General features: G+C 40.6%; 1 pseudogene; it reads right to left on the bottom strand.

Annotated features, from left to right (window-relative positions):
• Positions 1–1,021: 1,021 nt before the first annotated feature.
• LOC109439072 (olfactory receptor 7A17-like) lies at positions 1,022–1,989 on the bottom strand (annotated as a pseudogene).
• Between the last annotated feature and the right edge of the window lie 10,537 nt (positions 1,990–12,526).

Here is a 12,526-nt window from a genome sequence, read left to right on the forward strand (position 1 = left end):
GGACTGAATAGACATTTCTCCAAAGAGGACACACCAATGGCCAATAGGTATAAAAAGATGGTCAAGGTCACTAATCATCAAATTAAAACCACAATGAGATATCAACTGACACATGTCAGAATGGCTGTTGTACATCAATAAGCAACAAGTGCTGGTGAGGACGTGGAGAAAAAAAGAACTCTCGTGTACTGTGGGTAGGATTGCAAATTGGTGCAGCCAATATGGACCACAGTATAGAGTTTCCTCAAAAAATTAAAAATATGAGATAGCAATTCCCCTTCTGAGTAATTATCCAAAGAAATCCAAAACACTAATTAGGAAAGATATGTGAACCCCTATGTTCACTGCAACACTATTTACAAGAGCCAAATATGTAAGCAACCTAGTGCTCATCAGTTGACGACTGGATAAAGAGATGTGATACATATATACAATTGATTATTGTATAAAAAAGAATGAAATCTTACCATTTGTGACAACATGGGTAGACCTGGAGGGTATTATGCTAAGTAAAACAAGTCAGACAGAGAAAGACAAATACCATATGATCTCTCTTATATGTGAAATGTAAAGAGAAAAGTAAACAAAATGAAAACAGACTCATATTTACAGAGAACAAATTGATGGTTGCCAGAAAGGTGAGGGTTGTGGAGCTGGGCTAAAAAGTGAAAGGATTAAGAAATACAAATTAATATTTACAAAATAGTCACAGGGATGTAAAGCACAGCATACAGAATATAATAAATAATATTGCAGCAGCTATATACAGTGCCAGGAGGTACAGACTAATGGGGGGGTCACTACATAAATTATATAAATGTCTAATCACTATAGTGCACACCTGAAACTAATATAAAATAATATTGAAGGTCAACTATAAATGAAAAAAATAAATAATTAAAAAAATATATACAGAAGTTGAACACAAACATATAGAAATTCCAGAATATAAATAAAACAAGAACAAACACAATCTGATTAAAGAATCACAATATCTGGTTTTAGACTTGGAGCCATGAAATCAAGGGCACTTTTGCAGTCTCATGAGGATTGTCCCTTTTATACTGTCATCCCAAAGGATCTTTGCAGAGCCCCCTTTATATCGTTATTCCTGAGACTGTAGATGAAGGGGTTCAGCATGGGTGTGACCACTGTGTACAGGACCGAGGCTGTAGCACTAGAGTGTGCATTGTGGGTAGCAGGAGAGCTGAGGTACACTCCCAGGATTGTTAAATAAAATAAGGAAACGACCGAGAGGTGAGACGCACAGGTAGAAAATGCTTTATACTTCCCCTGAGCCGACGACATTGCACGTATACAGGAAACGATCTTGGAGTAAGAGTAAAGGATTCCAGCCAGGGGACCACCACCCAGTAGCACAGCTACAAAATACATCACTAGGTTATTAACAAAATTATCAGAACAGGCAAGTTGGATCATCTGGTTGAGCTCACAGAAAAAGTGGGGGATTTGCAAGTCTGCACGGAAGGACAGCCTCAGCACCATTAGGCTATATAACAAGGAAATCAGGACACCGATGGTCCAGGACACCAGAACCAACTGTCCACAGAGCCGGGGGTGCATGATGACCGTGTAGTGCAGGGGGTGACAGATGGCCACGAAGCGGTCATAGGCCATCACAGTCAGGAGGAAGTTATCCAACCCTGCAAAGAGTATAAAAAAGTACATCTGTGTGATGCAGCCTCCATAGGTTATGACTTTGCTCTGTGTCTGGATGTTCACCAGCATCTTAGGGACGGTGGTGGAGGTGAAACAGATGTCCACAAAGGACAGGTTGCAGAGGAAGAAGTACATGGGTGTGTGCAGGTGGGACTCTGAGCTGACGGCCAGGACGATGAGCAGGTTTCCTAATACAGTGATCAGGTACATGGAGAGGAAAAGCCCAAAGAGGAGGGGCTGCAGGTCTGGATCCTCTGAAAGTCCCAGGAGAACAAATTCTGAAACTCTTGTAAGATTCTCTGGTTCCATGAGGAAGACGTGACTTCCAAGACAGGAAAATCACATGAGTAATTTTCATACAAACAGACTTTACTCAGATATTTCTAATGCTACAATTTATATTTTGCAGCCAAGTGATTAATTTCAATACTTTTGTATGGATCTTGTTCCTTCTAGGGGTTTCCTGTGCCATCTCAGATTAGGAATCTTTGTCCCAATCTCCTTCTTTCCAAAGGTGTCATGTATTGTACAGTTTTCATGAGAAATTCTTCATGTATTTCAGGAATACAAATTGAACTCTCACCATTGTTTTAGGTACTGTCTAGCCTGTTAGTACTAGAGGGCTGAAAAGCAGAAGTTTACACAGGTTGATGAAGGAGAAAAAATATGCAAGCTAATAATAAATATACATAACATTTCATAAGGTGACAGATCATTTTAAGAAAGGAAAGCAAGGGTAAATCAAGATAGTGACTAGTGGTTTTTTTTTTTGTTTTTCAAGGGCATTTAGTCAAGTCCTGCAAACAAGGAAACAAGGTGACATTTGAACAGAGCCTTCAGTGAAGAAAGTGAGGGAGATGCAAGGAAATGTGGGCGTGTGTTCTTGGAAGAAGGAATGACCAGTACAGACGCCTTGGGGTGGAGCAGAGGGGCTTTAGTGATCTGTCCAAACTGAATATTGGAGTATCTGATGGATCTTGATTATAATTATTTCAGGTTATTTTCCAGTAGGGTTTCTCACTCAGAAAATATTTTGCGCCTGGGGTATCTAGCATTCCCTGAATGAATGCTGATAACACCTACAATCTCCAGGAAAGCACCCACACCCAACCATTATTCAGCCTCCAACTCAACAGAGAGAAGGTGAGAAAACCCAGTCAAGACCAGCACTTCAACCTGTATGTACCTACGATCAACAGCCTCCTATCAGACGCAGAATCTGAGTCAGCAGGGCCTGGGGGCTCAGAGAGTCTGCATTTCTAACCGGCTCCCGGGGGCGTTGATGCTGCAGGTCCTGGTGTGTGGCCCCCGCTCTGAGGAGCAGGTGAGGTCCTGTGTCAGAGTCAGGGGCAGGCAGTTTCAGGTTTTCTGAATCAAATATTTCATTGCATGAATTATTAAAGCAATTAGTGTGCTCACACATTCCAGAAACTGTAATAAATTCTGTGTTCATTTCTCTTATATTTAGGGCCCCTGAGTGTATACATTTTTAAGAGACTTTGTACTGAGCAGAATACGGGCCTCCAAACTATGCCCACACCCCATCTGAAGTGCCTTTGCATTTGATATTTTTATAGCAGAGAAGGATTAGGGTAGAAGATGGGACAGGCTTGCTAACCGGCTGGCGTTAAGAAGATGAGTCAGTATCATCCAGGTGGGAGGAACGTACCCACAATGGTCCTCTAAGTAGAAGCGACAGACAAGATGTAGAAGCTAAACTGCTGGCTTTGAAGGCGGAGGAATGGCCATGAGCCAGGAAAGGCTGTGGCCAGAATACAAACTAAAATAGGAAGGGAAACAGCATTTCACCTGAGCCTCTAGAAGGAACCCAGCTCGGCAGACATCTTGGTATTAGTCCATGCGACTCCTTTTGGGCTTCTGACATGCAGAACTGTAAGAGCATATATTTGTTCCTTTTAATCGTCTAGGACAGGAATATTTTACAGCAGCGAAAGACTCTGATAGAGACATTTATTCAATAAAATTTGCCTAGGCAACTGAGTTGAAGCCTCACCATTCATTCATTAGCTTCCCCTGGGTGAGGGCATTTTACTTTGAAAACCCACATGAAGTGGAAAAGAACTTTAAATCAAACTGTAGACATCCCACCCCATTAGCAGGTGCACTGAAGTCCTCATGGCATAAATGTAAACGTGGTGTGAGATGCCTTTGTGGCATTAGATTTAAGGTACAATGAGTGCCCTTCATTTCTCCTTCACCGAAGTGTTTTGTTCTCAGCACTGTGTCCTCTTTGCCTAAAATTTGGTCAATCCTCAATTTATACTCCCCAGTGCATGACAGAATTTCTCATTAAAAATCTAGAATGACTGTCGGGACAGAGCCAGGAGTGCAGTTTCCAGGCTCTCGGCCTCACATGGAAAGGTGCAGGCTCAGGTAGTAAATGGCCATCAACTGTGATTGGATGGCCATCTGTTGTGGCTAGTTGGCTGTCAGCTGTAACCAGTGAGCCATTGGCCACTAATATAACTGCTGTGGCTACGCTAGCAGAAAATGGGGGCTAGCAAGAAGATGGTGGCTGAGCTAGCAAGCGCGGATTGCAGTTAGCAAGTGAGGTTGGTTGGTAGAGACAAGTGGATGGCGGGTTGCGGGTCGTGTGGCTCCTGCTTCCTGTGTCTCCAACCCAGCTGCCAGCAAGACTACAGTGGTGTGACTCCCCTACCTATGGCTCCATGGGTGTTCCTTTTTGGCCTCACCATGTCCTGAGTTCTTGTGTGGGGAGCGGGAGCTGAGACCCCGCCTGCCGCCTTGCATGACAATAACCACCAGGGGGAAAAAGCTGAGTGTGGGATAGAAATCCCTACTAATTGTTTCAAAATAAAAGTAAACAAGTAACAATCCAAAATTTATGCAGCCTTGCCAGTAATGAAATAATACAATGAAAACAATTTAGTATTCCTCTTTAGACATATTAACTAATTTTTCATGTAAATACCCAGCATAAGAAAAGATTCTTAATGTATATCTCACCACTGTGTGTTGCAAGGTAGTGTCTACCTCCAATGGCCTGGATCTTGTCAGTGAACACAAAACATGCTCAAATACACCCCATCTTAGAATTTTCACTTCAGTGCACCGGCCTCCGCACCTGAAGCTATTCTACTCCCCGAACAGCAAAACCTTCAGATAACTTTTCATTGTACTGCACCCATTTTATGCATCTCATTCATTCTACAGGGTCACCTAGTGGTATTTCCATGCCCATCACTTAATTATTAACTATGGTCTCTGTACGGAAGATTCAAGCATCCTTATTAGTGTATTAAATAAATTAGTTATCAATCAATGTCATGCAGGATGTCATGTGGGGTCTCAGCTTCTGCTCCCCACATGAGAATACAGGACATGGTGAGGCCAAAAAGGAACACCCATGGAGCCACAGATAGGGGAGCCGTACCACTATATTCTTGCTGGCGGTTGGGATGGAGAGAAAGGGAGTAGGTGTCACACGATCCGCAACCTGCCGTCTACTTCTCTGCCAACCAACCAACTCCACTAGCTAGCTGCAATCCACCGTGCTAACCACAATCCGCAATTGCTAGCTCAGCCACCATCTGCTGCTAGGGCGATTATATTAGGGGCCAATGGCTCACTGGTTACAGGTGACTGCCAACTAGCCACAGCTGAAGGCCATCCAGTAACAGTTGCTGGCCATTTACTACCAGGGCCAGCACCTTTCCAAGTGAGGCTGAGAACCTGGAAACTGCGCTCCTGGCTCTGTCCCCACAAACAATTAATAACCCAAGAACATTGACACGGAGATCTCTAGTTTCCTGGCTGGGCTGTACCTGGGTCGTAGTGACTCAGGTAAGTGTTCTCAGCTTCTGACCTCTCTGACCCTTTCCTTCAGTACCTGCTGGGCTCTCAGACTCACCTGGATGGGGTCTCTGAGAGGGAGGACTCTGTGTGGAAGCCAGAATTACTCCCTGGAAGGTTCATGACGGAGACTGAAGCTCTGTCCCCACAGGAGACAGCAGGAAGGACTGAAGCATCAGTTCACAGCCAGCTCAGGAGTCAAACGCAACACCCAGGTCCTGTCCACCAACGTGGTACAAGCTGAGGGACCGCACAGAGGAGCGTTACAGCGCTCTGTGTATCTGCTCATCAGGCACAGTTCCCTCTTCTTATTCCCTCTGCTGAGCATCCGATTTCCCCCGGGGCCTCTGGAATAAACAGAAAGGAAATTTTTCCTAATGAATCTCTGATCCCCAGAGACCAGGTTAGAAGACAGTGAATTTGTTTTTTATTTCTTCATGTGCTTGATTTCCCTGTTTTAAAAGGACATTAGTCCAAGTATCCTTTGTCTCAACCACATTTATTAGAATTACATGATATGAATATTGGAAGCCTTCAAAGATGATAGGTTTTGGTTTTAGTTTTTTTAAATTCAACATAAGATACCAACCTCCTGAAAAGGCAAAATCCATTAGGAAAGTGGTTCTCCCCCAAACATGAAGTTTTCATCTGTTCATATTTCCTTAAAACAGCTTTCACAATTTTGTCTACAAGCATTAGTAGAAAAGAGGCACATCTTTAAAAACAGAACTTCTTTTACAAAAATGGTCTCAGGGATGGATAGAGTGAACTGCATTGGGCCTTATGGTCCCGTTTGTACTGCTGGTCAGGTGAACACTGTGAGTCGTGCTGAAATCCTCTCGTATTTCAATGGCCTGAGGGACGTTTGTCTTGGGAGCTAAGAGCTGTGTAATACAACACAGTAGCTACTAAGTACTTGTGACTATTTCAGAGTTATTATTAAAATTAAATAACATTTAAAATTCAGTTCCCCTGTCATACCAGCCTCAATACAGCAGCTACCACATTGGACAGTGCAGACATAGAATATGTCCATTACAGAAAGTTCTGTTGGACAGTTTTGCCTTAAATGTCTTTCAAAATCCCCAGATGTTGCTGGGCTGTTTCTCCACCACCCAACCCTACCTCACTGAGCCCTCTCCTCCAATTTTATTACTATTTCAGGAACATACTTGCTCTCCCTGCAACTCCACATTGACGTTTGTGAAAACGGGGGCTGTGTTTTAAATCACCATTTACTAAGTGCCATGCAAAGGAACGTGAGGCACATGTCACTCAAGTCTGACTGTGACTCCATGTTTGCTGGCACCACCCATTCTGCCTATTGAGTCCCAAAGGCCCTCTCGCTGATGATGCAGGAAGACACGGAGCTGCACGCAGACCCGCTGCTAATGAAGCTCTACGTTGGGCTTGCCCTCCATGGAGGCCAGTTTCTCATCTCGGGGTCGCACACGGGTGTTTTTGCTCCATCAGAGCTCCTTCCAGCAACTTGAGGGCAGGAGCCCCATGTATTTCTTCAGTACTTTTCACACATCAAGTGTCAGTTTAGATCCTTTGTGATACTTGCTTTTATATAATATGAAATTTTGCCATCGTGGGGACAGAACTTTGCTTCAAAACGTTCCCATAGGGGAAATTTGAATGTGAATTAAATATACGGAAGTTCTTGAATATGTCCCCAAGTCCAATAGTGCTGACAGAGGAAAGTTGATATGAAACAACGCATGCGTAGCATTTCAATGAAGTGCCCTTCCATGTGCTTTGAAATGCTTCCTCGCAGAAATGTAATGCACATAAAGCAAATAATACAAATGTTATGTGTTAAATGTAGGTGATGAACATAGAGGTGATCACTGTACGAGTCTTCCACTTTTTCTCTATGTTTAAAATTGTCATAATAAAAACGTTGAAAAAATACGTCACACCACTGGTATATCCCGTGGGCTTCGGTAGGTTTTTTTTTGTTTTCTGGTTTTTTAATAGTTCATTACTTTTTATTGTTTATTGCTAAACAGTAGTCGATGGTACGGATGTTTTACATTTTGTTTATCTACTCACCAGTTTGTGGACATACAGAGTGTCCCCCCAAAATGTACACACATTAAGAAAAGAGAAAACAGTATTAAAATAGTAACACAATGAATGACGCTAGCGTTCATTTGATTAATGCCATCATTTGAGTGAACGTCATACTACACATTGCTACTGTAATTCAATTCAACTTCAAAAAGTAATAAAGAGATAAAATCTCTTAAAATGTGTACATTTTTTGGCACCCCTGTTCTTCCCCCCCCCCCCAGTATGTATTCTTTGGAGTAACATGAATAATGCTGCCTTGATTATTCACATACCAGTTTATACAGGCTTCAACGGTTTTATAAATAAGCTTAAGACATTAATAACGTTTATTTCTAAATGACTGCTAATCTGGCCGCATGTAGTAATGTTATTGTTCAGCCTCGTGTTTAATAAATTTCAATAAACCAGAAACACTACAATTTTCAGAAAAGGTTCTTCTGGTTAATTTAGCTTTTGGGTAAAGTAAGGATTTGATGACACGGTATCTTTTTGTTTTGTGTCACTGTGTCCCCAAATTCTGCCTTTGCAAGCATAGTACAATAAGCCTAACAATGTTTCACAGAAAATTAAAGTTTTGCAGGGTCTCCTGATGACCAAACAGGGAGCTCAGTCCAGGACTGCAGAGAACAATGTCCAGCAGAATGCGTTCTCTGGGCTTTGAATCTAGAACACAGCAGGAGGTTGCTTTTCAAGTAATTCCTTATATGAGGTATTTTTGTAAAATCTGCTCATAATGATCTCAGAACCATTTCTTTGTGCCTGGCTACATGCGACACACTTTACATACGTTCATACTCTCCTAGGCTCACAGACTCCTAGCGGACAGGTGTCACACCAGTGAAGATGGTGGCCCTGCACTGCTCTGGCCACATAGCACACGCTCCTGCATTGTAATCAGGTCTGTCTTCCAGGTCTGTTCCTTCTATTCTACTGCTTGGTGCCAATCTGCACATGTAACGGCCTCTCTGAATAGATAATTCTGCAGACTCAGGAGTAAGTGATTTGGTTTGTTTTCACAGTCTCCTACCAGGGCCAGTCGATATGCTACCAAATTCCTGCATAACTTCTGGGAAGCAAGCTGATTACCACCTATGTACACTTGCTCATCTCCTGAGCAGAATAATAATTGTCAGCATTTATTGGGATATAATGTATGTCAGATACCATTAGGCTATTTTTAACGATTTCTCATTCAATATTTTCAAAACATCTGTGAAACAGATACTATATTTACCCACATTTCACAACTGAGAAAAATGAAGAGTCTCAAAGAAGAAAAGCTGTCCATGAATAAAACAGTTATTTCTTTCATATATTTTTAAATTGAGGAATAATTGTCATTTCCTTTAAATAGTGATCAAGAACACTGGTGGCTTAGAAACCAGATCTTCCCAGAAATTGAAAGAATTTACCATAACAATATTATTGCCTTAGCCAGCATCTTACATGAAACTATCTTGACCATGAAAGCCAATGTTGTCCTTTCCTCAATCACTTCCTTGAATTATGAATACATCTGGAGCCAAGTCTTCCAAGAAAAATCCCCAAATTGTGAAGAAAACAAATACACTTCTGTTGAGAAAAATCAAAGCTAGAAGGTTTAGCCATTAAAGTGTTTCCCCCAAGTCGCCTCAGCTCAAGTGACGTCACTGCAGTGACTCAGAAAGGGGCAGGCTCCCTTCTTCCGTATCACCCATCACAGGACGCCTTTTGCCAAACAGCCATCCAGGGGCTTGGACAGGACGCCACATACAGGGAGACTTCGCTGTGTTCTGACGTTCATGTCTGGCTTATGAAGGAATAAAATACCTTAATTCACGAGTGACAAAGTAAACACTTTAGGATCACTTCCTCCATATCTACATTCTGCCGCAATCCAAGGAAACACGCAAAGTCCCCTTCTACCTGAAGGCTGTGGGCCCCCCAATACTTGGTACTGTTATCCTCAGGTGTAAGTGCTTCTCATGGTTAACTTCTTCCCTGTCTCTGCATGAAGCACAGTGATGCCAAGTCTCTCTCACAGTCACAAACTCATCTATCATCCTTTCTTTAAGAATTTCATCCATCATATGGGTCTGCATTAATTCTTACTTTTGCAAAGAGAACTGGCATTTTAAGGAAACTGATCAGGCTGGGAGGTCTAAATTGGGAGATAAGTTCGTGGAAGTTTATGAGCCCACCTACTAAAAATCTATGGTCCTAACTTCCTTTTAAAAAAATCTCTGTGGTTCCTGTCTCCCTTATACATATATATAATCTACCATTTTAGAGCACGTGCCTCACTGGGTCTCCATGTGCAGGTCAGGGTGGCAGCCATCTTCTTCCTTGTTCTTTCCTTTTCCCAAATAAAACCTTTTTGACAATGAACTACTGACTCAATATTATTTGTCAGCCAACAGCATTGAGATAAGTCAATTTGGGGAATTTGATCCCTTAAATGCTCTAATGAATTCTCCATTGCATAAAATAAATGTGGTTCTGACTCAGGCCTTTGTGCATGAAGAAAGGAAATGTATTCATTACTAAAATTAAGGTCAAACATTCTACATTAAATCCATATGCCTAAAGTTCTAAATCTTCTAGTTTCATGTTAATTTAACCATTTATTCTTTTAAAGTCTATTCTCTTCTAATTTCTTTCCAGTTTCTTTTCAATTAAAGATGACGTTATTGAGTCAGTGTGATGGTGTGTGTGTGTGTGTGTGTGTGTGTGTATGTGTGTGTGTTACCTGAAATAGAGTCAGGCAAAAATGTACATATATGTATGTGTACATACACTCCTTACCCATGAAAGAGTTCTAGACTCACCACCTATTTCCAAACAGTTTATTTATTCTAACACCATCCACCTGATTTAGCTTCATCAGCCCATATCAGCATCAGAAATGCAGAAATAGGATCAGGGTGATTACATTATTTATAATCACATAACAAAGTAATTAATTAAATATAGATTACATATATAAATTGTAAATTGTTATATAATTTATATATATATAATTACCTATAAATATATGTATATGTGTATATATATACATATTCATGCAATATGTATTCTTCATTTTGTATGGCTCATTTAACTCAGCAGTGGATGCATTTTAAAAGGAGACTCAAATATGGAAAGATATTCTCTGCTCAATTTTTGGAAGAATTGATATTGCTAAGTGTCAATACTACAGTTAAAGAGAAAATCACAGACCAAAAATGGCATCACTGGTGGTAAAAACTCATGAGGCCAAACATAGATTTAATATGGGACCTTTTGGCAGTTTCAACCTCTATTAGAAATGTAATCTTAATCAACCAGTCTGGAATTTTCTGTGAAAGCACTGGTCACAAGGGCCCTCTACATTCCCCATGGAAGGAAGAGGGAATCTATAGGATAAAACACTTGCAGTTCCCTTCCTCCTCCCAAAAAAACCTAGGTGTAAAATTAGTCTTTTCTTTTCTTTTGTTAATAGCTCCTCACCCCACCCTTCTTCACTGAAAACCTTCCATTTTGTACAACCACTGGCTGTTCCCTTCTGGTTGCTGAAAGGGATACTGCCTCATTCACGAATCACTTAATAAAGCCAATTACGTCTCCAAATGTACTTGGTTGATTTTTTGTGTTTTGATAGGGATTGCATTAAGTCAATAGATTGCTTTGGGTAGTGAGGACATTTTAACGATGTTAATTTCTCCTGTCTGATACCACAATATAAGCTTCCATTTATTGTATCTTCTTCAATATCTTTCTTCAGTGTCATGTACTTTTCTGTGTATAGATCTATTCTCTTCTTGGTCCAATTTATTCCGAGGTATTTTTTTGATGATATGATAAATGACTTTGTTTTCTTTGTTTCTCTTTCTGATTGTTCAGTATTAGTGTATAAAAATTCAACTGATTTCTAAATATTAACTTTGCATTTTTCAAGGACAAGAACAAAACATCTTAAATTGATATGGAACCACAGAAGACCATGAATAACCACAGCACTCTTGAGAAAGAACAAAGTTGGAGATATCATGCTACTTGATATCAAGCTATACTACAAGTCTATAGCAATGAAAACAGTACGATATGGGTATAAAAACAGACACAAAATTTAATGGAATTGAATAAAGAGCTCAGAAATAAACCCACACACACATGGTCGTTTATCTATGAAAACAAAGCAAGAATATACAGTGAGGTAAAGACAGTCTCTGCAATAAACGGTGTTGGGAAAACTTGCATTTATGGGAAAATATGAAACTGGAACACCTTCTTACACCACATACAAGAATAAACTCAAAATGGATGAGAGACTTAAATGTAAGACTTGGAACCATAAAACTCCTAGAAGAATACATAGGCAGTAATTCTCTGACATTGCTTTTAGTAACATTTGTTTTATGATATATCTCCTTGGGCAAGGGAAACAAAACAAAAAATAAACAAGTGTAACTACATCCAAGTAAAAAGCAATAAAAACCATTCACAAAAAGAAAAGACAACCTACTGATTGGGAGGAGACACTCACCAATGATACATCGGATAAGGGTTATATACCAAATTTATAAAGAATACATACAACTCGACCTCAAAACAACAAACAATCCCATTTAAAAAGGGCAGAGAACTGAAAAGACATTTCTCCGATGGCCAATAAGTATATAAAAAGATAGTCAAGGTCACTAATCATCTATTAAAACCACAATGAGATATCAACTCACATGTGTCACAATGGCTGTTGTACATCAATAAACAACAAGTGCTGGTGAGGACGTGGAGAAAAAAGGAACTCTCGTACACTGTCGGTGGAATTGCAAATTGGTGCAGCCAATATGGACCACAGCAATTCCACTGCTGAGTAATTATCCAAAGACATCCGAAACACCTAATTAGGAAAGATATGTGAAACCCTATGCTCACTGCAACACTATTTACAAGAGCCAAATATGTAAGCAAC

This window comes from Rhinolophus sinicus, chromosome 15 (genome assembly GCF_057876585.1).
Source record: "Rhinolophus sinicus isolate RSI-liver-muscle chromosome 15, RSI-T2T, whole genome shotgun sequence".
NCBI classification, from domain to species: domain Eukaryota; kingdom Metazoa; phylum Chordata; class Mammalia; order Chiroptera; family Rhinolophidae; genus Rhinolophus; species Rhinolophus sinicus.